This window comes from Sturnira hondurensis, unplaced genomic scaffold (genome assembly GCF_014824575.4).
Source record: "Sturnira hondurensis isolate 20B ecotype Veracruz unplaced genomic scaffold, ASM1482457v3 Scaffold0009733, whole genome shotgun sequence".
NCBI lineage: Eukaryota > Metazoa > Chordata > Mammalia > Chiroptera > Phyllostomidae > Sturnira > Sturnira hondurensis.
Genome location: NW_028082364.1, coordinates 6,672,080 through 6,695,562, shown reverse-complemented (window position 1 = coordinate 6,695,562; position 23,483 = coordinate 6,672,080). Strand labels below are relative to the sequence as shown.

At 58.3% G+C, this 23,483-nt stretch overlaps 1 protein-coding gene across 4 annotated transcripts in view; it reads right to left on the bottom strand.

Annotated features, from left to right (window-relative positions):
* Nucleotides 1–23,483, bottom strand: part of CARD11 (caspase recruitment domain family member 11) — a 75,803-nt gene that overhangs the window by 40,684 nt on the left and 11,636 nt on the right. For 3 of the 4 annotated variants that reach the window (XM_037057909.1, XM_037057912.1, XM_037057911.1), the window contains exon 1: nt 3,443–3,600. The exons of the other annotated variant lie outside the window; for it this stretch is intronic. The gene's annotated coding sequence lies outside the window, so the exon portion shown is untranslated. Of the gene's footprint in view, nt 1–3,442; nt 3,601–23,483 lie in introns of those variants that run through there. 4 annotated transcript variants of the gene reach the window in all.

The window sequence follows — 23,483 nt, the reverse complement described above, 5'->3', positions numbered from 1 at the left end:
CAGTTTGCGGAGGGTCTAGACGTCCGATCTGCCTCCCCTCTCCTTCCTCTGCATGTCTTGTGGCAACGTCACCATTCCCTGGGACCCTCATAGGAGCAAAGAGCCGGCTGCCCCCACTGGAGCTCTTATCGCTGAGGTTTGGCGGCAAGGAGGTTCCTGCGAGATTAGGTGGCACGGGGTGGGGAGGGTCAGATTCTGTGTCCTGGAGCTTCTGCCCAAAGGCTGGCAAGGGAGCCAGTTAACTGGTGTCTGTGGAGCCTGGCTACTCTGGGAAAACAGGTTTGTCTGTCCAATTAGACGTGAGGTGTTAGGCGTCTGAGGGGGAGGCAGAGAGAAGGGGGAGTGGGAGGCGCCGGGTGGGACTCTTGACTCGCACTTAACGGCAAAACAAACAGCTCTCTGGGGGAACGGGGCCCCTCCTTTCCCATCACCCCTGCAGCCCCACATTTCAATGGGCTCTGGGTTATTTCTCATCACTCAGGTGATCAAGGGCTCGGAGCAGCACCAGAGGGCAGCTCGGGAAGGCTGCCCGGGGCTGCTCATGTCCCCGACTGGCCACTCCAAGGGGCCGCTTGAAGCCCAGTGTCCAGGGCAAGATGGAGCTGCCCTGGGGGGTGGGCATGGGCAATGGGCAGAGACCCCGAAGTTGCTTCTATTGTCTTTGCTGCTTCCTGGCGATAAGCTAGGTCCCCCCAGCCCCCACCACTGCCCAGCTCCCCGTCCCAGTCCTGGGAGCCCCGACCCTGCCACACCAGTGACCTTAAAATAGAGATGTCTCGTCCACACAACGGAACGCCGTGCAGCCGTAAAAAGGAGCGAAGCCACGGCACACGCCGCGTCCATTGCAGACTCGAGAGGGAGAAGACAGACAGACCCCAGAGGCCCACAGGGCGGACTGCGTGTATGTGAAACGTCCAGAGAAGGGGACTCGGCGGAGACAGGACGCGGGCTGGCGATGATGGCGAGGGGCTCCCAAAGAGGGGCTGGGGGCGACCACTTGGGTCTGGGGCTTCCCTTTGGGGTGCGCACATGCTGGGGAACGAGGTAGAGGGTGTTTGCGCAACTCCGCGCTGGTGCTGAAAACCACCGACGGTCCACTTTGCGGTGGTGAACTTTGTGACAAGGGTGTCACTTCAATCAGTGAAACAAAATACGGGACAACAGCTGTGACTGCTTGAGCGCACGTGGGGTGTCACATTCGGAACCAGCGCTAACCCCGGCCAGCAAGCAGCCCTGTGGGGGGCATCATCCACCCCGAGGGGGACTAGCAGGTACAGGCCTGGGAGAGGACAGTGTGGGGTGAGGGGGACCCGGAGCCCCGGGGCAGCCGCACACACATCTTGGTGGCCTTCCGGCGGCTTTTAAATCTGAGGTTCTGGAAGCCGTGGGAGTCAGGAGGGGGACTTCTGCGGGCTGCTGGGTCAAGGACACAGCTCCGCGGAGGCAGCAAGGGCAGCTGGGGAGGGGGTAGGTGAGAGGGCAGAGAAAAGGGAACAGGAACTGAGGGTTTGATTTAGCTCCCACAGGTGCACGGCCCAGAGCGGAGAGGAGAAGTGAAGCAAGTCACAGCAACGGGCGGGAGGCAGCAAGGGTGTGAAAGAGGAGACAGGCTCCTGCCCGTCTTAGCAGCTGGGTGTCAGTCACCCCGCCTCCTGACGGCTCCCGAGAGCTTAGCAACTTGCCCATGAACTTGACTGATTTCCCAAAGGCCAGCTCCCCTGCTCAAACGCCGTGAGCTTGAGAGGCAAAAAAGAAAGAAAGAAAGAAATAAAAATACGAGGACTCACATTTTCCACGTACCGGGAGAGTCGCAAAACATCTCAAAACACACCAGCGTGCCTTCCAAGGAGGGCTCTGCCCCCCTCTTCACCCACCCTCTGTGCGTGGAAGGGCCTTGAATGAACTTGCCGGGGTTGGAGGCTGGTGGGTGTTGCCTTTCACTTTCTCTATGACCGAGCACCAGAAAGTCGAGACTGTGTTTTTCCGCTGTTTTCACACTCCCTCCACAGTCACGATGGAAACACTTTACCGAGTCCCCAAAAGTCGCACCGAGAGGAACCCGGGAAGCTGCCTGCTCGCAGTCAGTCTGTAGGTCCTTTGCCGTGCAAGCCCCCGCCTCAGACGCACACCAGAAAGCCCTGGGGGGCGGGGTGGTGCGGGGGTTGCCAAGTGATCAAACCACCGGTAATTAAATAAGGCACCGTCCAAACTGCCCCCAGGCACCTGAGAGCAGTGGGCGGAGGGTGGGGGTGTCGTTTGGAACAACCTGGCTGCCCTGACAGTCACCGATCTGCTCTTGCCAGGGATTGAGGACTCTGGTAGGAGGCCTGGCTTGGTTGGAGGCTGGCCACTGGCATCACACACAAACGTTACGGACAGGCCGGGACGTCCTCCGCCCCGCGTGGTGGGACCTCTGCCTCCAGGGAGGCTAACCCGCTGGGCGACCTGGGGACACCAGGAATGAGCCACGTGCTCTCCTCGCTTTAAAGGACAGGGCTCCGCCCCGGTGCACTTCCTCAAACCAGTGACGTCAGCCTGGCTATGAGGACTCGGTCCCTAGGGAGCAACACTCCCCGCCCCGCACCCCCCNCCCCCCCCCCCCCCCCCCCCGGGGCGGCGAAGCCTTCTTCAAGTCCACAGGACGGGCGGGAGCGTTTCATTAGGAAACTGGGCTGCTCCTGAGGTGCCTCCCAGGGGTCCTGGGTGGGGTGAGGTTCCCTCTGGGGCCTGGTCCTCCTGCCTTTGGGTGGGCTGCGGGCCCCATGCTGGGCCTCTCTTCCCAGACTGGGGGTCTCGGTCTCCCTCCCGGGTTGTCTATCCAGCAGCTTTGCTGGTGGGAAGGGCTGGCCTGGGTCGGACTATTGGATGGTTCACCACTGGCGTATCCCTCCGCAGACGGCGGAATCTCACTGAACCTCTGGGGACGTGACCGAAAGGGGCTCCTCGGGGAAGGCAGGGATCTCGGGCAGGGCAGGGCTGCAGGACTCACGTAAAGGCCGGGGACCCGGCTTCTGGAACCAGATTCTTTACCCACTTCCTCTCTACGCGGCCGAGGTCATGGGAATCTCACTCCTTCCTCCAGGAACACCCCTGTGCCCTCAGCTGCGGCTCGGCCTTGGCACCGCCCCTCATGGAAGAACCTTAGCAAAACCAGCCCGCAGAACAGGAGCGTTCTGTCCAAACCGGTGATCGGGCATTTGCCAAGGCCCCGCTGGCTCAGCTGCGGGCCCTGAGCGGGCCCTGGATGCCCAGCCCCGGGGGGAGGGGCGCCATGTGGTTGAAGAGGTTACGGAATCAAAAGGAGGGCGCGTGAAGCCAGGAGAGCGTGTGGTGTGGATGAGGGCAGAGCCGATGGGGGTCCCTCTGCGAGGACGCGGCTCCTCCAGCTCCGCACCCGCCTGCCCCGGAGCGAGAGGACAGGCTCCCTGGGAAATGTACTCACGGGACTGCAAACTAGCTGTGCCCCGGCCGGCGGGGCCCTCTGAGCTCCTCTCAGACCCCCTCTCCTCCAGCGCGGTGCCTGCCGGGCCCCAGAAGACGCCCAGGCTGCAGAGCAGCGGCCTCCCCAGAAGCCCACACGCCCCATGCAGAGGCCGCCTCTATTTTTAGCAGGGGCAGAGGTGGGGGCTGGGGTGGGCTGCTCTACTTCCCTTTTTATTTTGGTTCTGAGCAGAGGCTGGGAGAAGAGAAGGAGACCACAAGAGATCAAGCGGCGGAGAACTGGGGGCCCTGTCTGTCACTGGGGGCGGCAGGGGTCCAGTGTCACCCCAGATTTGTCTGTCCTGCTGGCCCTCGCCCAGCAGAGCAGGGTCCCCTGACAGAACTGCCCCCTGAGGGAGCCGGTTGGCAGGAAGTGGGGAGCTAGCACATCCCTGGAAGATGCCCCTACAAGCCTCCCTCAGAGATGCTCAGAGCCGAGCACGGCACTGTGTGCTTCTCTGGACATCTCTCCGTCGTCAAGGAGAGCAGGGCACCCCACCCCCTGGCCGCTAGCAGTCTGCACACTGTCAGGGACAGACAGGGAGGGGGCCTTGGGTGGACGGAGCGCCCTGCACAGCCAGGTGGTCCACAGACGTCAGCCCCGCCCCTTTCCTAGAAGCCCGCCAGGCCCCTCCACCCCAGCTCGGCCAGAGTCAAGTTTCCCCCACCGTGTGCCATGGCCCTGCTACTCACACAGCCCAGACCGGCCACGTCAGCCTCACCCGCTCTGTTCCCCAGCCTGCAGTGGCCCCGAGGGAGCGTGCGGGCCCTGGTCTCTTCTAAAAAAAATGTCGGTATGATCAATACGCTGTGTGCATCGGAAGCGTAGGGTTCAGTGAGTTTTGAAAAAGAAGACACCCCTGAAACGAGACCCCCGTCAAGGGGTCAGCACGGCCGACACCCCAGAAAGTTCCCTCCAGGACCTTTCCACCCGCCCCCACCCGAGGCGCCAAGACTGCGGTTTCTATCAGTGCGGCTGGCACCACAGCCCGGGCGAGGCCAGTCTGCGCGGTGCCCGGTGGGGCGCACCCCTGCGGGGTGTCGCAGCCTGTTCCTCGGCTCCTGCCTCAGTCTGTTTGCCTGTCCCCTGTTGATAGACACTTGGGTGGTGTCCCAGATTCCTTTACTGGGACAACTGAACACAAGTCCTTCTTCCAAGTAAACACCTGGGAGTGGGACCGCTGGGTGCCGGGGCCGGTCTGCGCTTAGCCTGGTGGGAAGCTGCCCGCCGTTCTCCAAAGTGCTGAATGGGAGGAAGCGTGGTGGGAAGACGCAGGCTTGCGCGGTCAGAGCCCAAGGTGATGGTGTCCCAGGCCTGGGTGGCACTTCACCACCCGCACCACGGCCGCCCGCTGAGGGGACACAAGTGCCAGGCGGTAACGGCACTCCTGGCAGGACCGCAGCCCTCCCACGTGGCCCCGTGCCCGCTCTGTGTCCTCGGGGGCCCTTTTTCTGCCTCCTGTCCTGTTGTGCCCACTGTGGCCACCCTGTGGGATAGGTCACATCGTCCCCACAGTGGAGAAGAGGGTCTGGAGGAAGAGGCATTAAACGCAGAGGTCCAGACAGAGTTAGGGGCGGAGCGGGGACCATCTTTTTACACGCCTGCACCTGGCCTCCTCCCCGCCCTCTTCCCCCTCCTTCCCAGGGGGCAAGTCCAGCCCAGACGGGAGAGGCAGCAGTGAAGACATTGGGAAGCTTAAACTCGCCACAAGCAAGCTGAGTGGAGCTGCCCACTCACGGGAGGATTTCGGGGGCAAGATGTCCAACCATGTACCCGGGTCAGGAGCGGGACAAGGGGTGCCCGGAAGGTTTGACGTCCCTTCCAACTCTGGGCTTCCAACGGCTCCCCCTGGGAGAGGACAAGTGCCCCAGCTTTCCGTGACGGGGCGAGGAGATTCTGGGCTCGTCCGTGGAGACACATCAGGGGTGATGCCACCACGGAAGGGCAGAAGAAGCCAGTTCTCACGGGCAGCCACCAAGAAGAGGGGGTCCCTTTGGGCCCTGGAGGAAAGGCTGCTCTGAGACCCCTCGGAGAAGGTGGCAGTGGCCCAGTCACACGTCAAAGGCTGTAGCCTCCCAGCGCCTCCTGCACACGCACCCAGTGAGCCAGGCTGGAGTGGGAGGCTGTGGGGGAGGGGTGGCTTTTCCAGAACAGCCCCACGGGAGCCTGGACACCCCGGAGACGAAGCGCACCTGCCTGGGACTGGGGCTGTGCTGTGTGAGGCCCAAGCCCCAGCCCCTGCAAGCCCAGGGGAGCCGGGGGGCGGGGGGGGGGAGCTCTTTGTCAGGCATTGCTGTGGGGGTTGGGGGGGACCAGGTCTGCCCCGCCCCAGGCCCCTGGAGTTCACCTCCTCCCTGGCTGTTTGTATTATTTATCTTCCCGTCGAAACCCGGGTCTGAGCAGCACAGGCCCTTGACTGCTGACGCAGCTACTGGAGCCAAAACTCATAAAGCCCTATTTCAAAAAGGTCCGATGATTTTATTTTCTGATCATAAATACGAAATTCAATTAGCAGCTTGCTGCTAATGAAGTCGCCATGGAAGCCAGCCTGGAGACGCAGAGGGGAGAAGGCCCACCGTATAAAGCAGAACCCGCTGTCCTGTTAGCTCCCCCTGCCCCTGCCCCCGCCCTCCCCAGGTTCCTGGGTGGCCTGGAAGGGTGCTGAGACCCCCCCCCAACCCAGGCAAAGAATCGCATGTGGGTCACAAGTGCCCTCCTCCGGCCTGTGGGGAGGTCCTGGGCACTCTGGCCTGGCCAGCTCTGTCTTTTTTCAACAGCTACCTTTATCCACCGCAGAATGGAGGGAGGGAGGCCCCAGAACCTCTGCAAAGGAGTTGGTGGAAAAACCGCTAGAAGGAGCTGGACAGCAGTGGGCGAACGCTCCTCGACACTCAGCACGACACTCAGCACCCACCCTGCTTCTGCCGTGACCCCCGCCTGGGCTTCTCTGTGCTAGGGATCTGCAATGGTTTGTCTGTAAAATAGGACTCATAGTGCTCATGCTGGTGGGATTTCTGGGAGGGTTAAGAGAAGGGCTCCAGTAGAAGGAAGCCAGGAAGCCTAGGAACTCCCCTAGCTGCCTGTGCTGAGGTGGGGCAAGGCCCGGAGGTGGGGCGGGGGGCAGGTGAGCAGGGAGCAGGACCTGGAGAAAGTTGGGTACCAGCCAGGTCTTGTTGCGGAATTGTGTTCGCTGAGAGACAGTCCTGAGACCACCCCATGCTGGCAGGTAGGGCAGCTGCCCCCACCAGCCCCCCCCACCCCCGCTTCCCCATGACAGCCCCTGGGGACTCTCTCTGGGACAGGGGGCTGGTCTAGGCCTGGGCGCTCAGTGCAAATTATCAAACAAAAAGAGGGGGTTATTTTTATTTCTATGCAGAATCAAGCTGACAGGGTCTAACGTTTCCCCAAGGACCGATCAAGAGGGAAGTTCGATCTTGGAATTGTAGAGAGAGCTCTGTGCTAGGAAAACCTATGTTTAAATCCCGGTTCTCCTAGAGGCTACCCGCGGAGGCTTAAGAATTCGGCCCCTGCGTTCTGCACCGCTCCTCCCCTTGGGAGGCGGGGCTCACGCCTCTTCCCCTTGAGTCTGTGCAACATCTCAACCCACAGACACAGGTGGAGGCACTGCCTGTCCCCCAGGACACGCCTGCCACGCCCGTGTGTCCTCTCAGGAGGGGGCCCTGGAGCCCCTTTGGGGGGGGCTGCCCTAGCTGGCGGCACTGGAGCAGAGATACCCCTTTTTGCAGGTGAGCTCTGCTCAGATCTCGGATTCCTGAGCTGAACCGTTTACTGCTGTAGTTCCAGGCCAGGCATCGAGGGTGGTTTTATTTGGCAGCCCCTCACCAGCCCCATGGCCTCAGGCAAATGCTTCACCTGTCACCCATTGGGACCTCGGTTTCCTCATCTGCAAAGAGGAGGATTCAAGGACTTCCCGGGCACCTTCCCAGGCAAATAGTCTGTGAATTTGTTCAGTGTGAATGAACCTGCTTCCTGGCTTTGGCGTAACACAGAGCACCCTCTCTCTGGTTCACTACAAACCACCCTGTGCACACAAGGACACGCCTCTGGGCTTCTCAAATGTTCCTGTCCATTGTCTCCCCAGGGATCCTGCTGATGGCGGGCTCGAACACGGGTGTGTGTGAGTTAGAGGAGGGGCCTGGGACTCTGCATTTTTCATGCAATGCTGGCCCATCGAGAGCACGCTGAGTGACAGCCTTGTGCGTCTTTGTCAGTCCCCAACAGCCACCATGAGTCACGGGACTAGACAGGAATAGGTAGCAGCTCATTTAACCCCCAGGATGACCCTGGGAGGAAGGGCTCAGAATCAGTGTGATGGACAGGCTGGAGACCCCGGGGCTGGAGACGCCAGGAGACTTGTCTGAGGTTGCAGCGAGCGTGTGGTGGGGCCAGGGCTGGAACCTAGGTCAGCTCGCAGACCACCCTCTTTCAAACACCAGGCGACATGAGAGTTGCCCCTTTTCTGGTGTAATCTGTCCCCTCTGCGCCGGCGGCGGGCCAGCCGGGAGGCAAGCCTACTGGGGAGAGGAACCCGGGGGACACGTCGGGAATAATAAGACGGAGGTGACTTTTCCAGGTTTCCTATCACCAGCCGTGATTAATTTCTAGCGTTTTCCATGCTAATGTTTTCCTGCCTTCTGCCAGTAATAAATAAGCAATATGCTCCAATACCTTGTTATCATCCAGCCCTTCCGGGATCTGGATTTTGATCCCGTGCTGCAGTTCAATCACATTGAATTTCTTTAACCGGGACAGCTCCATTAAGAGTCCCCTCCAAGGACATCCTGGCAGGGCGGTGACAGTAATGGATAATGGGTGGCAACAGAGAGTGGGGAGCCGAGACACGAAATATTAGCAGCCGTGGGGGAGAGAAGGGAAACCGTAAGAAAAACACCACCGACCGCATTTAAGCAACATTAAGGTTGTGACACGGGCCAATAGAACCAAGAACCTTGTAGTTCCGGCTGACGCTCCATTCGTAACTTTGCCTGTTTCCTCCGCAGGAGCGGGGTGACACTTGTCACCACCCCCCTGATGCCGAGTGCGCCCCTACAGGGCCGAGCGCACCCCCTACTCCAGATGGGCTGGGAGGGGCTCGCCAGCCCTCGCCCCACATCTCAGAAAGTCCCTCGGCGCTCCCTGCCTCTGCTTGTCCCCCAAGGCTGGTGCGGCCGTCCAGGGCTGGTTAGAAGGGTCTCTCCCTTGGGAGTGTGTTGTCCTTGTTCCCAGGACCGCGAAACTCTGCCCACCTGCCCTCCACCCAACACACGGCAACTCACGCTGGTCTGCGCCGGCTGAGGGCTGGCCACGGTGAGCGGCGGCCTGCCCAGTGGCCGCTCCTCGCAAGCACGGCTCCCACTGCCACCTGGGCCTGCCACCCTCCGGCTGCGCCCGCCCTTATTGGCCCTGCAGGAACCACCTGGGAGGTTTCCGGGGCAGGGCACCCTTCCCCCAGGGCGGGGCTTCCTAACTTTTCCGAATCCACTTGGTATCTGGGGCCATTTCCGGAATCATGTTTTTAAATACACAAAGGGACACACAGAAGGTGACAAGGGACCTCTGAGGCTAGAACGGAGTCATCTGGTCATTTAAAACGGCGACACTCTAACACACCCGACCCTCCAGCCCGTGCCAGGCACGGAGGGGACACCTCCCCAGGGTTCCCAACGGGGCTGAGCAAACAGCGCGTGGAGACGTCCGCTGCGATGACAGTGGGTGTGCTTTCTGCTAGCGACGGAGCCCAAGTTCCGCCCACCCTGCGGTGCGTGTCCCCTGAATGCATAATCGGGAGGACGTGCTAAATATTCATCAGAGTCCATGAGAATAAAGATGCATTTGCTTCTATCCAAGTTCACAGTGAGGGGGCCCTGACCCAGGGTCATAGCCCTGCCATTTCCTCTCGCAGACCTCTGCCCGCCCTGCAAGCCCCCAGGGGTCAGGGACCCCCACTCTGTCCTGCTTGGTGCAGTCTGGCAAACGGCCTGGCATGTTTGCAGGTGTGTGAAAATGTGCAATGGACATGGCTCAGGGTGACGTCTCCTGCCACCTGTGGGCGGCCCTTCCGGTGGCTCCTGAGAGAGGCGGGGAGCGCCGGGCGCCCACGTCTGCCTCCGCGCGGATCTGCCCCCTCCCCACCGCGTGTGCACAGGCACCTGTTTTCACAGACATCACACATCGTACACACGTCAGAAGACTCACCACTCCAGGTGTGCCACCCCGTGCGTTTCAGTGTGTTCCCAGCCTGCGTGACCGTGAGGTTCTGGAATGCGGGCATCGCCCACCCTGACAGCCCCCCAGACCGGCTTTCTGTCTCTGTGGACCCCTGTTGGATAGTCTGTGTTGGCGGAGTCACAGGATACGCGACCCTGTGTGTCTGGCTTCTCTCACTCAGCGTCGTGACCCCCGGCTCGTCCATGAGCAGCAGCGTGTCACTGCCCCTCACGGTGGCAGAGTGTGCACAGCACAGATGGCCCATGTTAAGCTGTGCATTCCTCTGTTGATGGACATTTGGGCTATTGACAAATATCAATTTGGCACCAACATGGGCCAAGTGGGGACTCCAGGGGGCTCGGCCCCTGCCCCGACTCTGCCAGGCCAGCAGGCACTGAGGCCGACTCTGGGGTCGGGACCCCTCCGTCTCCCCATCTGTGAAATGGGGGGAAGGAACACCTGCCTCCAAGGCTGTGGGGGGCTTTGGAAAGCGAACAGACGCAAAAGACAGCGTAGTGCTCATCACATGGTACGTGTGGCTGGAGAAGAGAGTAAATCACTCCGATGACTGGTGGGGTTGGCACCAGGAGGGACACAGCCTGGCTCTGACAGGTCATGTGGGTTGCACAGAGGAGCAGGCCCATGGACAAGGTGGTCAGTCTCCATTCGAGGCCCAAATGATGAGAAGAAACCGCCTAAACCAGGGCCAGGGGTCAGGGGTCCTGGCAAGGAGAGCAGCCGGCGCAGAGGCGTGGAAGGGACAGGCCTGCATCTCCGCAGAGCGCTGTCCGGTGGGAGGCCCGTGCTGGGAAGTGGAGCACCACGCAGGGACAGCTCAGCTCCCGCCTGGTGCAGGGCACTCAGTAGAGATCCTGCGTGTTGCACAGGATTCTTCCCCCTGGAGACCGAAATAAAGCCTGTAGAGCACCTACTGTGTGCTGGGTGTGGTTCAGCACTGACTTTAGAGCTCTTACCGTGTGCTGGGCATGGTTCAGTGCTGACTTTAGAGCTCCTACTGTGTGCTGGGCGTGGTTCAGCGCTGACTTCAGAGCTCCTACTGTGTGCTGGGCGTGGTTCAGCGCTGACTTCAGAGCACCTACTGTGTGCTGCTCATGGTTCAGCACTGATTTCAGAGAGGAGAATAAAGTAGGTGTGAACCTGCCTGCAAGGAGCTTGCAGTGCGGTGGGGGGAGGCGGGACGTCGGTGTGAAATAAATAATATACGAATAAACCTGTATTAAGACATTGTGACAGGAGGTTCGATGGCAGTGACTGGAGTGTTCTGACAGAGCGAAGGAGCAGGCTACCCACCCACAGACGAGTAGGGAAGAGAGGAAGGGAAGTTAGGTTCCTAGGGTCAGAATTTCCCTCTAAGTGCGGCCAGCCAAAAAAAAAAAAAAGAAGCGCGGAGTGGGCCGTGTGACACAGTGTCAGAAACCTGCAGGGGCTCTGAGAGCCTCCCGCGGGGTGTCCCAGGGAAGGGGGCGCCGGCAGCCTCTCCCAGCGGGTCTGAGCCCCGAACCCCTGTTTCATGAAGCAACTCGTGGGTGTAGACGGGGCTGGTGAAAACCTTGCTTGTTTTTCCCCTCCCGTGGCTCTGGTAGCGCTTAGTTTTCTCTCACTTCATTTGAAACACGTTGGTTAGATTGTATGGTGACGGCTATCCTATCAGCGTGCATTAAAAAAAAACCCCGTATTCAAAATGGGGGAACGTTTGTGTAGCCGCTTCAATAATGAAGATGGGAGGAAAGAAGCATTTTCGGCATGTTACGGTTTATTATTTCAAGAAAGGTAAAAATGCCACTGAAACCAAGCAAGGTTTGGCACGGTGTATGGAGAAGGTGCTGTGACTGAGCGAGCGGGTCGGAACTGGTTTGCAAGGTTTCGTGCTGGCGATATCCTGCTGGGCGACGCTCCCCGGTCGGGTAGAGCAGGAGGAGTTGATAGCGATCAAATTGAGACATTCAATGAGAACAGTCAACATTCTACCACGCGGGAGAGATAGCCGACACCTTCAAAATGTCCACATCGGTAAAGTTATCGGTGGATATGAAGAATGTGTCTCCTGTTTTACGGAAAAACCACGCGGACCGTTTGGCCAGCCCAGCGCTGCGAGAAGCCCCATCTCAGGGCCCGTGCCCATCGAGCCATCGGAGGCCGGTGGACTCGTGTTCGTGCCAGGACTTCCTGTGCTTGTTTTGAAGGCGGGGACTTGTCTGCAGCTTCAGGCCGCGCTCTCCCAGGATGGCGAAGGTGAGGAGCAGCCTTGCTGGTCGGGAAGCAGTACCCCTTCCGCCACGAAGCAGTCGCTGTTACGGATGGAGCGGTGCACCCTGCTCCACATCAGCTCGGTGTCTGTTGAGGGGGTGTACGGAGGCACTTGTCCCCCGAGCAACCCAGCTCTGTTCACCTTTCAGGGCGGGTGGCCCACGCTGGGGGCCACTTCCTTCATTTCCCCCCAGTTACTGTCAGGTGGAATTTTAGAGGGTGGCATTTTCTGGGCCCTTTCCAGATGGTGGTGGTGGGGCGGTGCTGAGCTTGGGCAGGGAGCGTGGGCAATGCAGGGGCCTGGACAGTCTGACGAAGCCCCACCAGCAGCTGGAGCAAGGCCCTCCTCAGTCTGTGAGCTCAAACTCCCAGCCTCTGCCGAACCGCGTTGGGCTGAGTCCGATCCGCACGTCCTCGTGGACTCAAACGCTTCCTCGTCGGAGGGAGTATGTGAACAGAACTCCACACCCTCCCCCAGGACGTCGCCTCGAGTCCCTCCCCTGAGAAACTCCAGCAGGCAGGCAACCTGCCCTGACCTGCCGGGCTCAACAGCACACCTTGGGTGAGGTTCCGACCAACTTTCTATGATAACCTAGCGGTTAAGATAACAGCATGTCGACAGAGGGTCTCTCCCAAAGGGAGAGCTCTCAGCTGTCGAATAGCATTGTGTAAAGGGCAGCGGCGGCAGCTCGGTCTGTACACACGCTGGTAGAACAAAGAGACAAAGCTGGGGCCGGGCCTCCCAGGAGAGTCCAAGAGCCGCTGCTTGGCCCTGCGGTGCCCCCGGTTCCACGGCGAGGTCAGCGGAGACAGAAAGAGGAATCTTGGCAGAGCGTCACGTCCCACGGTGTTGGAGGAGCCAGTGAATGTGATAAATGCACTTGTCATTGTTCAAAGGGATCCGACAGACAAGAACGTAGGGCCCAAACCACAGATGGAATTCGGTAAAAAACCGGAGTCAAGTGCTCAAAGCGCGCCTTAAAAAAAGTATACAGGGACGGGGGAGGGAAGAATTGGCGTGGCTGGGACTTGTGGGAAAACGAAAAGGAGACGGGAAAAGAAGCCTTGGGTTTCTGATCAAGTGTATTTTCAGAGTGACTCGATAATGGAACAGGTAAAAAAAATAATGTAGGATTGGATGAAGGGGGCCCACCGTGTTCGATGCAGGTCTCCTTCCCTCCCACCCCCTGCCCAGTGGAGTCTTTTGTTAAGAACTGGAAGGAAAATCCTAAGTCCGAACAGGAGGGCCCAATTCCAAGCTTGAAAGTGTCAGACACAGGAGTGACCCCGAGGTGAGTTAGAATCCTGCCAGGGGTGGGCGTAGCTGGGCCGGCTGACCTATGCAAAGCACGGCGCTGTTTTCACACGGATGGGCCCGGTGGTCCGAGAGCCGGGGCAGTGTCTGGGGGGAGGGACAGGGAACCTCTGAGCCAAGAAAAGCACCCTCCTCCCCATCCTGCCTGAGGGCCCCTTTCTCACAAAAGGCCGCCAGGAACGGAGGCAGCCGTGGCAGACAGGCCGTGGAGAGCCCCCAGTGTGGGTACCGACCTCTCGCCAAGAGACATGACCTTTGAAACAACCAAGTGTGACAAACAGATCCCCACCAGGGGTCTGTGCACGGAGGGAGCAGCAGAACACGTCCCCTGAACAGGCACCTGGAACGTCCTCAGGAAGGTGGGAGAGACCCCAGGCCCAACCAGCCCCCCGACATCTGAAGTGTCCCCGGAGCAAAAGCCAGCAGGCGGACTGGGTGCGCGGGAAGGACAGAGCCGGCGGCTGGGTCACGGGGCTGGGAGGCCGAACTGAGTGGTTCTCCCAGGACCCAGAGGAGAGGGCTGGGCAGGGCAAAAGGAGGGTCCGGAGACACGGAAGAGGGGGCCAGACGTCCCAGCATTTGTCTAGCAGACGACCCAGGCGGAGAAGACACAGAGGATGGAGAGGGAGATGAATACGGAGCAACCCTGGGAGAAGCCCTGGGACTGGGGAAAAGGGGAGTTTTCAGCTGAGAAGGGCCCAGGGAGCCCCGGGAAGCGGCCGGAGGAGGGAGCCTGTGGTGGAGGATGTGGGAACAGCAGGCTCCAGGGGCAATCCAAGGGCCGGCCGACCCCATGCGTGCTACCCACGAGAAACAGGGTCCAGCCGGCCCGGGCAGCCCTGGACCAAGAAGGCCGTGGGGTGGTATCTCCAGAGCCCCAGGCAAACATAATTTGCAAACTAAAATTCTACGTTTGGCTAAACAGGGACCCCAGGGAAGAAGGAAACACACACACACACACATATAGTTACACATGCAAGGACTCAAAATGTTTATCATCCACAGACTCACAATGGAACCACCACCAAACAATTCCCAGCAGCAGACGGGACAGCATCCCGAGGGGAAGACTGCCTCCTGGGATCGGAACTGTGTCCCCCAAACCCACGCTGCCACCCCCACCGCCTGTCCCTCAGGACGGAAGTGTCGTTGAAGGTAAGGTCTTCCGTGGGGTGGTTAGGTTGCACTGTGGTCCTTAGTGGGGGGTCTTAGTAAAGATGGGAGAGAGACACATTCCGGGTACATGGCGGCCAGAGAGAGCGGCATGGCTACCGGGACGTCAGCCAAAATAGATTTTAAGTCGAAACTGTTATGGCACAAAGAAGGACGTTTTACGTGGCTAAAAGGGTCGATAAATCGATGGAATATAACAATTACAAACACACGTGCATCGAACCACAGAGCCCCCGAGGCATCCGACGCAACAATGGGCTGAATTAGAGGGAGAAATCGCTCCGCTGTGACAGTCAGAGACTCTAGCGGCCCACTCTCAATAAGGGAAACAGTCACGGCGGGGGGGGGGAGATCGATAAGAAACACTGACGAGCAAACCACCACAGGAAAAACGGAACAAAGAAGATTCGGTCAACTCTACAAAAGGCAGGAAGCTAAAAAAGTGATGGGAAATCCAAGTCACCGTGATTAAGAATATTAAACGCAAGTCCATTGTACCAAAAGTTGCCGCAACTAGAGACGGGCCAACAGGGAAATGGACTGAAGCGGAAAACGCCAGAAGGGACAAAGGAGAGTTTTACGCTGAGAAGAGGAGCCCGCTCCTCCACGAATGTCCCTGGGCCTCACAGCCCGGCTCTGACGCGCAGGCGGAGCAGAACCTGGAGACAGGCAGGAAGGAACCGGCAAAGTCGCTGTCACAGTAAGAGACTTCAAAAAGCCCCCAGGAAGGGGACACATACACGTAGTCAGAGGAGTAAAAATAATTGACGTTTGCCCCAGTGGACCAACAGAACTCTGCACCCAATAACGGAGAGGACAGACTAGTTTTAAGGACACGTGGACAACAGTAAAAAAAAACTACAAAAGAATGCTGTCTCCAACCTATACACCGGAAGCACTGTAAGAACGTACATTAAAAATTATTTTAAAAAGGAGCAACAGTGATGTCATAAACTGATACAACTAACCAGAGTTCGGCCAGCTGGCTAAACCCAAGATGATGTCTATCTCTCTGGCTATTAAAACATTGTGGAACCATAGGCCACCGAGGCACCTGAACAATCAGATCGATGAACACAATCTAGGGAACAGCTTGACGGCGTTCGTAGTTTGGTGCCTGGCCAGGGTGCACGTGGCACGTCAGTGCGAGGACTAAAAGCAGGATTCGGTGACCGCTGGGACGGTTCGCTAACACTTTGGAGAGACTGATATACCCCTTTGCAAAAATAAGTTCGACTTAGAAGAACAAATTAGAAAATAAACAAAGAACTCCAAAAGCACTAGAAGAAATGCATTTAAAACATGCCCAGAGTCTTGGGACAGGAAAGAATTCCTAAGCAGGGCGCAGTCAGCCAGTGTGTCCTTAGGGAGACCCTGGGTGCCCTGAAGTCCAACGTAATTACAGCGTACGACGGGACACAGCGTACGACGGGACACGGCATATGACAGGACACAGCGCGACTGAGTCAAAAGTGTGAGCCGTGGGCCAGGAACGCACCCGTGATATAGGAGATAAAAACTGTGCAGAGCACCAACAAGAAGACGAGGATGTGGCAGGAAAGAAAAGAAGAAAGATGATCTGCAGGGCATGAGGGCCTCTGTGACCGTGACCGTGAAGCCAGGATCAGGCTGGGAGGAATTAAGGGCATAGTCCCAATGATGACAATGACGAGAGTCCGCTCTACGCTTGAGTTTCGTCCAAGGTGGAGCTGGAACAACCCTGGACCCCGCCCCAAGGGGTCGCTGTGGGGCTGTGCGAGTCCACGGACATCACCAGACTTTGTGCAGCTGTGCCCCGGGCACGGTCAGCAGTCCGTCCATGTGTTCTGGCAATCTGAGTGGTGACACTTTTTTGGTCTTGGTAGTACAAAGTTTTGGCCCAGGTGCAGGGGGAAAAAAATACTCTCACACTGTCTTGGTGAGAATATAAGCTGTCCAGGCCATTTGGGGGGGAAATCTCACAATACCCCTGTGACCCAGTGCATGTACCCTAGACGGGCAATTCCGCGTGGGCGCCTGGCCGGGAGACGCAGCCACCTCTCTGCTCCGAGGTGTGTGTCGCCGAGGAAGAGCGGGCCAGGAAGGAATCCTAAATGCCCATGGACGCGGGACTGACCACCTGAAACTCGGCGCTTCCCCACCTTGGCGAAGACCTTGAGGGTGTCGTGAATGGGGTGGGGTTCGTACTGATGCAGAGAGAGCTCCGAGACACACTTTCAAGTGAAGGAAGAAGGTGTGGGATACCCCCAAACTGCAGCACATTTTCTTGTGCCCCGAAAGAGGTCTGCTGAGCAACTCTCAGCGCGGCTCTCTGCAGGAGGCACCGGGGGCACTAACACGTCCGTCAGGGAGACTGTGGCTCTGGCTATAGTCCACGTGGATTTGAAAAGAATGTCTTCAGGCATGGATGTTTAGAAAGAAGAATAAACCAAATATTGGCCTGGCTGGGTGGCCCAGTGGGTTGGATGTGGTCCTGCAGACCAAAAGGTCATAGGTTCGATCCCAGCCAGGGCGCATGCCTGGGTTGTGGGTTCGATCTCAGCTCAGGGCTGGTATGAAAGGCAACAAATGGACTTCCAACTAAGATGGAGGCGTAGGTAGACACACTGTGCCTCCTGAAATAACCAAAATAAGGACAACAACAATTTAGAAACAAGAAAACAACCAGCACTTACAGAATATTGAACTGTGTGGAAGTCCAACCACCAATGAAGTAAAATGGACACATTCATCTAGACTGGTAGGCGGGGCAGAGTCCGGCGGATGAGTGGAGAGGGGTCGTGGCACAGGAAACGGTGACACTGGGCGCACAAGGCACCCCCGGTGCGCAAGGCAGCACTGGGCAGACCCTGGGCACCCAGGCGGTGGCTGGCAGACCCGGGTGTGGGATGGCAACGGGCAGACCCAGCGAGGCAGTGATTGAGAGGCGGGGCGGCCCCACGTTCGCACGCAGATAACCGGGGAGCGAGATGGATTGTGCAACCCAGGGTCCCAGTGCCGGAAAAGAAAGCCTCAAAACACTGATTGAAAACACCTGTGGGGGTCGAGGCGCAGGGAGAGACTCCTACCCTCATAGGAGAGTTCGTTGGAGAGACCTACAGGGTCCTAGACTGCACACAAGCCCACCCTCCTGGGAATCAGTGCCAGAAAGGCCCAATATGCTTGGGGGACGCAGTGGAAGGGACTGGGGTGCAACAGAGAGTGGAGCAAATGTCATCGCCCCTCTCTGACCCTGTCCCCACATACAGCGTCACAACCCAGCCACTTGGGTTGACCCGCCCTGGTGAACACCTGAGGCTCCGCCCCTCATAGCCAACAGTTGCGACCAGACCCCCCCCCAAAAAAGGCTCAAACAAAAGAACAGATCAAAGCCCCAGAGCCAATACATCTAAGCAACCAAGAGATAGCCAACCTATCAGATGCACAGTTCAAAACACTGGTGATCAGGATGCTCACAGAACTGGTTGATTTTAGCCACAAATTAGAGGAACAAATGAAGGCTAAACTAATTGAAATGACGGGAAATGCACAGGAAACCAATAGTGATGGAAACGAAACTGGGAATCAAATCAACAGAGTGGACCAGAAGGAAGAATGAAACATCCAACCAGAAAAGAATGAAGAAACAAGAATTCAAAAAAATGAGGAGAGGCTTAGGAACCTCTAGGACATCTTTAAACATTCCAACATCTGAATGATAGGGGTACCAGAAGGGGGAAAGAAACAGCCACGAGTGGAAAACTTATTTGAACAAATCATAAAGGAGAACTTCCCCAGTCTGGCAAAGGAAATAGACTTCCAGGAAGTTCAGGAAGCTCAGAGAGTCCCAAAGAAGTTGGACCCAAGGAGGAACACACCAAGGCACATCATAATTACATTAGCCAAGACCAAAATGAAGGAGAGAATCCTAGAAGCAGCAAGAGATAAGGGGACAGTCACCTACCAAGGAGTTCCCATCAGACTGTCAGCAGATTTTTCAAAAGAGACCTTACAGGCAAGAAGGGGCTGGAAAGAAGTATTCCAAGTCATGAAATCCAAAGACCTACAGCCAAGATTGCTCTATGCAGCAAAACTTTCATTTAGAATGGAAGGGCAGATAAAGTGCTTCTCAGATAAGGTCAAGTTCAAGGAGTTCATCATCACCAAGCCCTTATTATATGAAATGTTAAAGGGGCTTATCTAAGAAAAAGAAGATAAAAAACATGTACAGTAAAATGACAGCAAACTCACAGTTATTAACAACCACACTTAAAATGAAAGCAAACTAAGCAAACAACTAGAACAGGAACAGAAACACAGAAATAGAGATCACATGGAGGGTTAGCAACAGGGGAGTGGGAGGAGGAGAAGGTACAGAGAATGAGTAGCATAGACGGTAGGTAGAAAATAGACAGGGGGAGGCTAAGAATAATATGGGAAATACAGAATCTAAAGAACTTGTGACACATGGACATAAACTAAAGGGGGGAATGTGGGTGGGAGGAGGAGTGCAGGGTGGAGGGGAAATGGGACAACTGTAATGGCACAATCAATAAAATATATTTTAAAAAAAGAAAAAAAAGAAAGGCAATAGATGGATGTTTCTCTCCCCCTGCCCCCAACCAATGACAGAATGTCTTTGGGTGAGGATAAAAAAGAATAAAAAAGGTACGAAATAGACCCAAAGACCAATACGACCTTCAGCTACTTCAGAATACTGAGAATACCGTGTCCAGGTGCCAACTGGTGAGGGCCCCACCGTACGGGATGAGGGTCAGATGCCCTTGGGTGTCCCATGTCCAGCCTGAGCCTCGCACTTCAAGAAAGACATCCAGGGCCAAGGGCCCTCCTTGCCCCCTCTCCCACCTCGCCTGGGACCCCCCAGGCAGTCAGTGCAGCGCCCTGGTTTGTTTTGAAGGAGCTCTGAGAAAGCAAAACACCCGGTACCATGTCCCCAAACAGGCGCAGGGTTTGTGCCCCGAACAAACGCCGGCGGTCGAGGCAGAGGCGGAGTGAGCGGGAGGCGCCCTGTGCCGGAGGACCTGACAACTCCGCAGGGCGAAGACGTGGACCCTGCTGCCCCTACACCTGCACTGGACCCACATCCGATAAAAGTCACGGCAGGATTTTCAACAGGGACAGACCAGCACTAAAACTGACCCAGAAGCACACGGACGTCAGCACAGTCACAGCAGTTTGGAAAACCTGGTTTTGAAACTGCTACGGAGCTGCAGCAGCCAACAGGGGACGGCGCTGGTGGAGGGACCGACGGACGGACTCCAGAGATGACCCCACGGAAGTGCGGCCAGTTGATCGGTTTTTTCGGCAAAGGTTCAGACGCCGCTTGTAGAAGAAGGTGTTTTCAGTGACTGATGGCGGCCTACCTGGAAACCCGTCTGCAAAAAGTTGAGCGTCAACCCACACCCTCCCATCGGGTGAAAACGGACGCAAAGCCGATCACGTGTTCAGGTATAAAACGTACAACGATACAGCTGTTAGGAGACGACAGGGAACATCTGCAGCTATGGCTCAGACAAAGAGTTCTTGGACAAGACAAGGAGGACACGGCTCATGAAAGGGAAAGTGGACAGATTGGACTTCCTCCTGGAAATGAAAAACACTGCAAAAGACCCGGATAAAGAAAGAAGCCCTGCTGCAGACAGGGGGGGCGGTGCCCTGCACATCGCCTGTCTGACAAAGAGCTTGTATCCAGAACATAAATGGGACCGGAGCACTAAGGGGAAAAATTTTAAAATGAACAAAAGACTTGGACAGACGCTTTACCAGAAGGATGCACAAAGGCGTCACCCTCGTTGGCCACGGGGGGGGGGGGACAGGCAGAGTGAAGCCGTGATGAGATTCCACGACACCCTGACATTCCCAGTGGCACCCCCAACACCAAACACTCTGCCGGCTCCAACACTGGGGAGGAGGTGGCGCGGCTGGGCTGCTCGCACGGCTGCTGGCGGGACCACCAAACGGCGTGCGCCGTGCCGAAAAGCAGCCTTGGCAGTGTCTTACGGAGTTAAACGCAAACTTCTGCAGCGATGCCAGGCTCAGGCACTTGCCCCGGAAAAATGAAAACGGATGTTCCCCCCAAAGCGGGCACGTGGACGTTTATAACAGCTCCCTGCCTGACCACCCAGAGCTGCAAGCAGCCCCCACATCCACCATGAGTGACCAGGCACGGCCACCGCACCGGGGATGCTGCGGAGCCGGCAACTGGGACACGCAAGAACGTGGATGAACCTTTGAGAGCAGGGCTCCACAGGACGGGGTTCCGCTGCCACGAGGTTCTTGAAAACAGAAGATGCCGGTGTCGGAACCCGGCAGGTGGTGTTGGGTGGGGGGGAGGGTGGGGGTCAGGGGAGGGCGCTAGGAGGGAGTTGCTGGGTGTGGGGGACAGGACGGGGCTGGTTCTGCATCCAGAATGAGGTGGTCGCTTGGATCCACTTTTGGGCCCAAACCCAAAGGACTGCGCACCTGAGGGAGCCGCCCCTCCGCGTGTTCATCAGACCCAGCGGCGTGGCGGGACCGTGAGTCAGGCGGCCTCCCCAGCTACCCAGGGAGCAGACTGGGCTGGGGACCGAGGTGAAACCCAGAGGAGGGCTGAGGAGGGAGCGGGACAGCGACCGACGGAGCTGTCAGTGTGCTGGGTGCTCAGGGAGCCCCCGAAGCCGCGGGCCGCCTGCATTTCACAGTTCCAGTAGACGACGCCAACCACACGCTGCAGAGGGGGCGGAGCTCAGGGAAGCGGGGAGTTTGCTACATTCCCGGGGTGCCTACCGGCAGAGGCCAGGTGGGAGGAGCCCGGCCCATGGCTTTCCCGAGAGCTGCACTGCCTCCCCGCGGCGCCAAGCTGGACAGCGAAAGGCCGACCGTGAAAGCACTGAGCACAGTGAACAAGGGCAGGAAGGAAAGAGGAGACAGGGAGGGGAGGGCGAGAGCCCCCTCCAGACCTGACGCTTGCCATGTGGGAACAGACCTTACCTGCCCAGGCCCCTCCTCCTCTCCCGCCAGGGTCATCAGGCCAGGACACCCGAGACCGGGAAGGTGGGTGCTCTCAGAGCTCGGTGCACTGGGACCACCCCTTTCTCCTCTGCGGACTGGATGAATCACCCACGTTCCAGAGGAACTGTGAGTTCTAATGAAAGGGGCCGCCCAGGTAGTGTGAGGTTCCCGGATGCGGCCCGGCATCCTCACCTAAGGGTGCTTGCTGTCTTAAGTCTCAGAGTCTCGGCGCACTGGCCGACTTCCTCGGGTCCGCTCTGGAATCCGAGTCTGGAAGCCGGGCCAGCCCTGGGGAGCCATCTCACTGGTGAGGGTGGGGGCTGGCGTGGGAGCCTCTCCAGAGTCGAAGTCCCTCAGGAGGGGGGTCACAGTCTGAGTTGTCTCCCTGAGAATTCCCATGTGGGTGTCCCAGCTCCCGGAACCCAAGGGGCAACAATGCTCAGAGATGGAGTCTTGGAGGCGGCGTGGACCTGGAATGAGGGCACTGGATTGGGGTCTGATCCCACGGGGTTGGTGTCGGTAAGGAGAAGAGGTTAGAACACAGACAGGCACGGAGGGATGGCCGTGTGAGGACAAGGGGGCGGGTCCTCTGGAAGTCAAGGTCGCCTAGACGTCAAGGGGAGAGGCCTCTGGAGCAACCAGCCCGGCTGACGCCTTGGTCTTGGAACCCCAGCCCCGGGACTGAGAAAAAATAAATTTCAGTGGTTGACGCTGCCCAGCCTGTCGTGCTGGGTGTGGCCGCTGGAGGGACTAACATAGGGCCCTGCAGACCCTCCCTCCTCTGATGGCACCCAGCCCCCGCCTGTGCTGGACACTGCCTGCCCCCCCCCCCAAGCTGTGGTGAGGCACCACTAAGTCCTGCACTGGCCCCTGGGTTCACAGCTGGAGGGCTGCCCGCAGAAGCCTCCTGTCGTCCTCCTCTTCCTCGACGCCCTTCCCACCATGGTGGAATGCCGCGCGGGCGTGGTACTGAGCTCACTTGGACTGGCCGTGCTCACCCGCCCTGGGAACCGCCAGGGTTCACTTTAAGGCCAGAGAGAGAGCAAGCAGGAGCTGGCCGGCTCCGACTGCACTCCAACTCCAGATTCCTGTCCCCCCGCCTGGCACACGGCTTTGATGACCGTGGGAAGCAGACAGATGACAGCTCGGGTGCCCTGCCTCCGCCGTGGCGGGGTCAGAGGAAAGGATGACCTCGTTACGAGGTCCCCTGCTCTCCGCCTGCCCTGTCTGCCTCTCAAGGCAGACTTCCACTTGGAGGCGGAGGGGCCGCATGGGGTCAGGGCTTGGGGCCCCGGACCCGAGGCCACCCTCCGCTAAAGGACCCTCACACTGCCAACCGTGTCAGCCTCCTGAGAGAGTGGGTGCTCAGCTGGGTGGTCTCTGGACCCAGGCGCCCTGCTCCCGCCCAAGGTGCTGGCTGCCCTCCCCACCTTCGCTACAGCGCCCTTGGGTCCCAGGATCCCACCAAAGCCCTGTGCACCCCTCCCTCTGGCCGCTCCCCTCGGGGCGCTGCCTCCCTTCTGAACTTCCGCTGCAGGTCGTGATGAAGGNACTGAGAAAAAATAAATTTCAGTGGCTGACACTGCCCAGCCTGTCCTGCTGGGTGTGGCTGCTGGAGGGACTAACATAGGGCCCTGCAGACCCTCCCTCCTCTGATGGCACCCAGCCCCCGCCTGTGCTGGACACTGCCTGCCCCCCCCCCCCAGCTGTGGTGAGGCACCACTAAGTCCTGCACTGGCCCCTGGGTCCACAGCTGGAGGGCTGCCCGCAGAAGCCTCCTGTCGTCCTCCTCTTCCTCGCCACCCTTCCCGCCATGGTGGAATGCCGCGCGGGCGTGGTGCTGAGCTCACTTGGACTGGCCGTGCTCACCCGCCCTGGGAACCGCCGGGGTTCACTTTAAGGCCAGAGAGAGAGCAAGCAGGAGCTGGCTGGCTCCGACTGCACTCCAACTCCAGATTCCTGTCCCCCCGCCTGGCACACGGCTTTGATGACCGTGGGAAGCAGACAGATGACAGCTCGGTGCCCTGC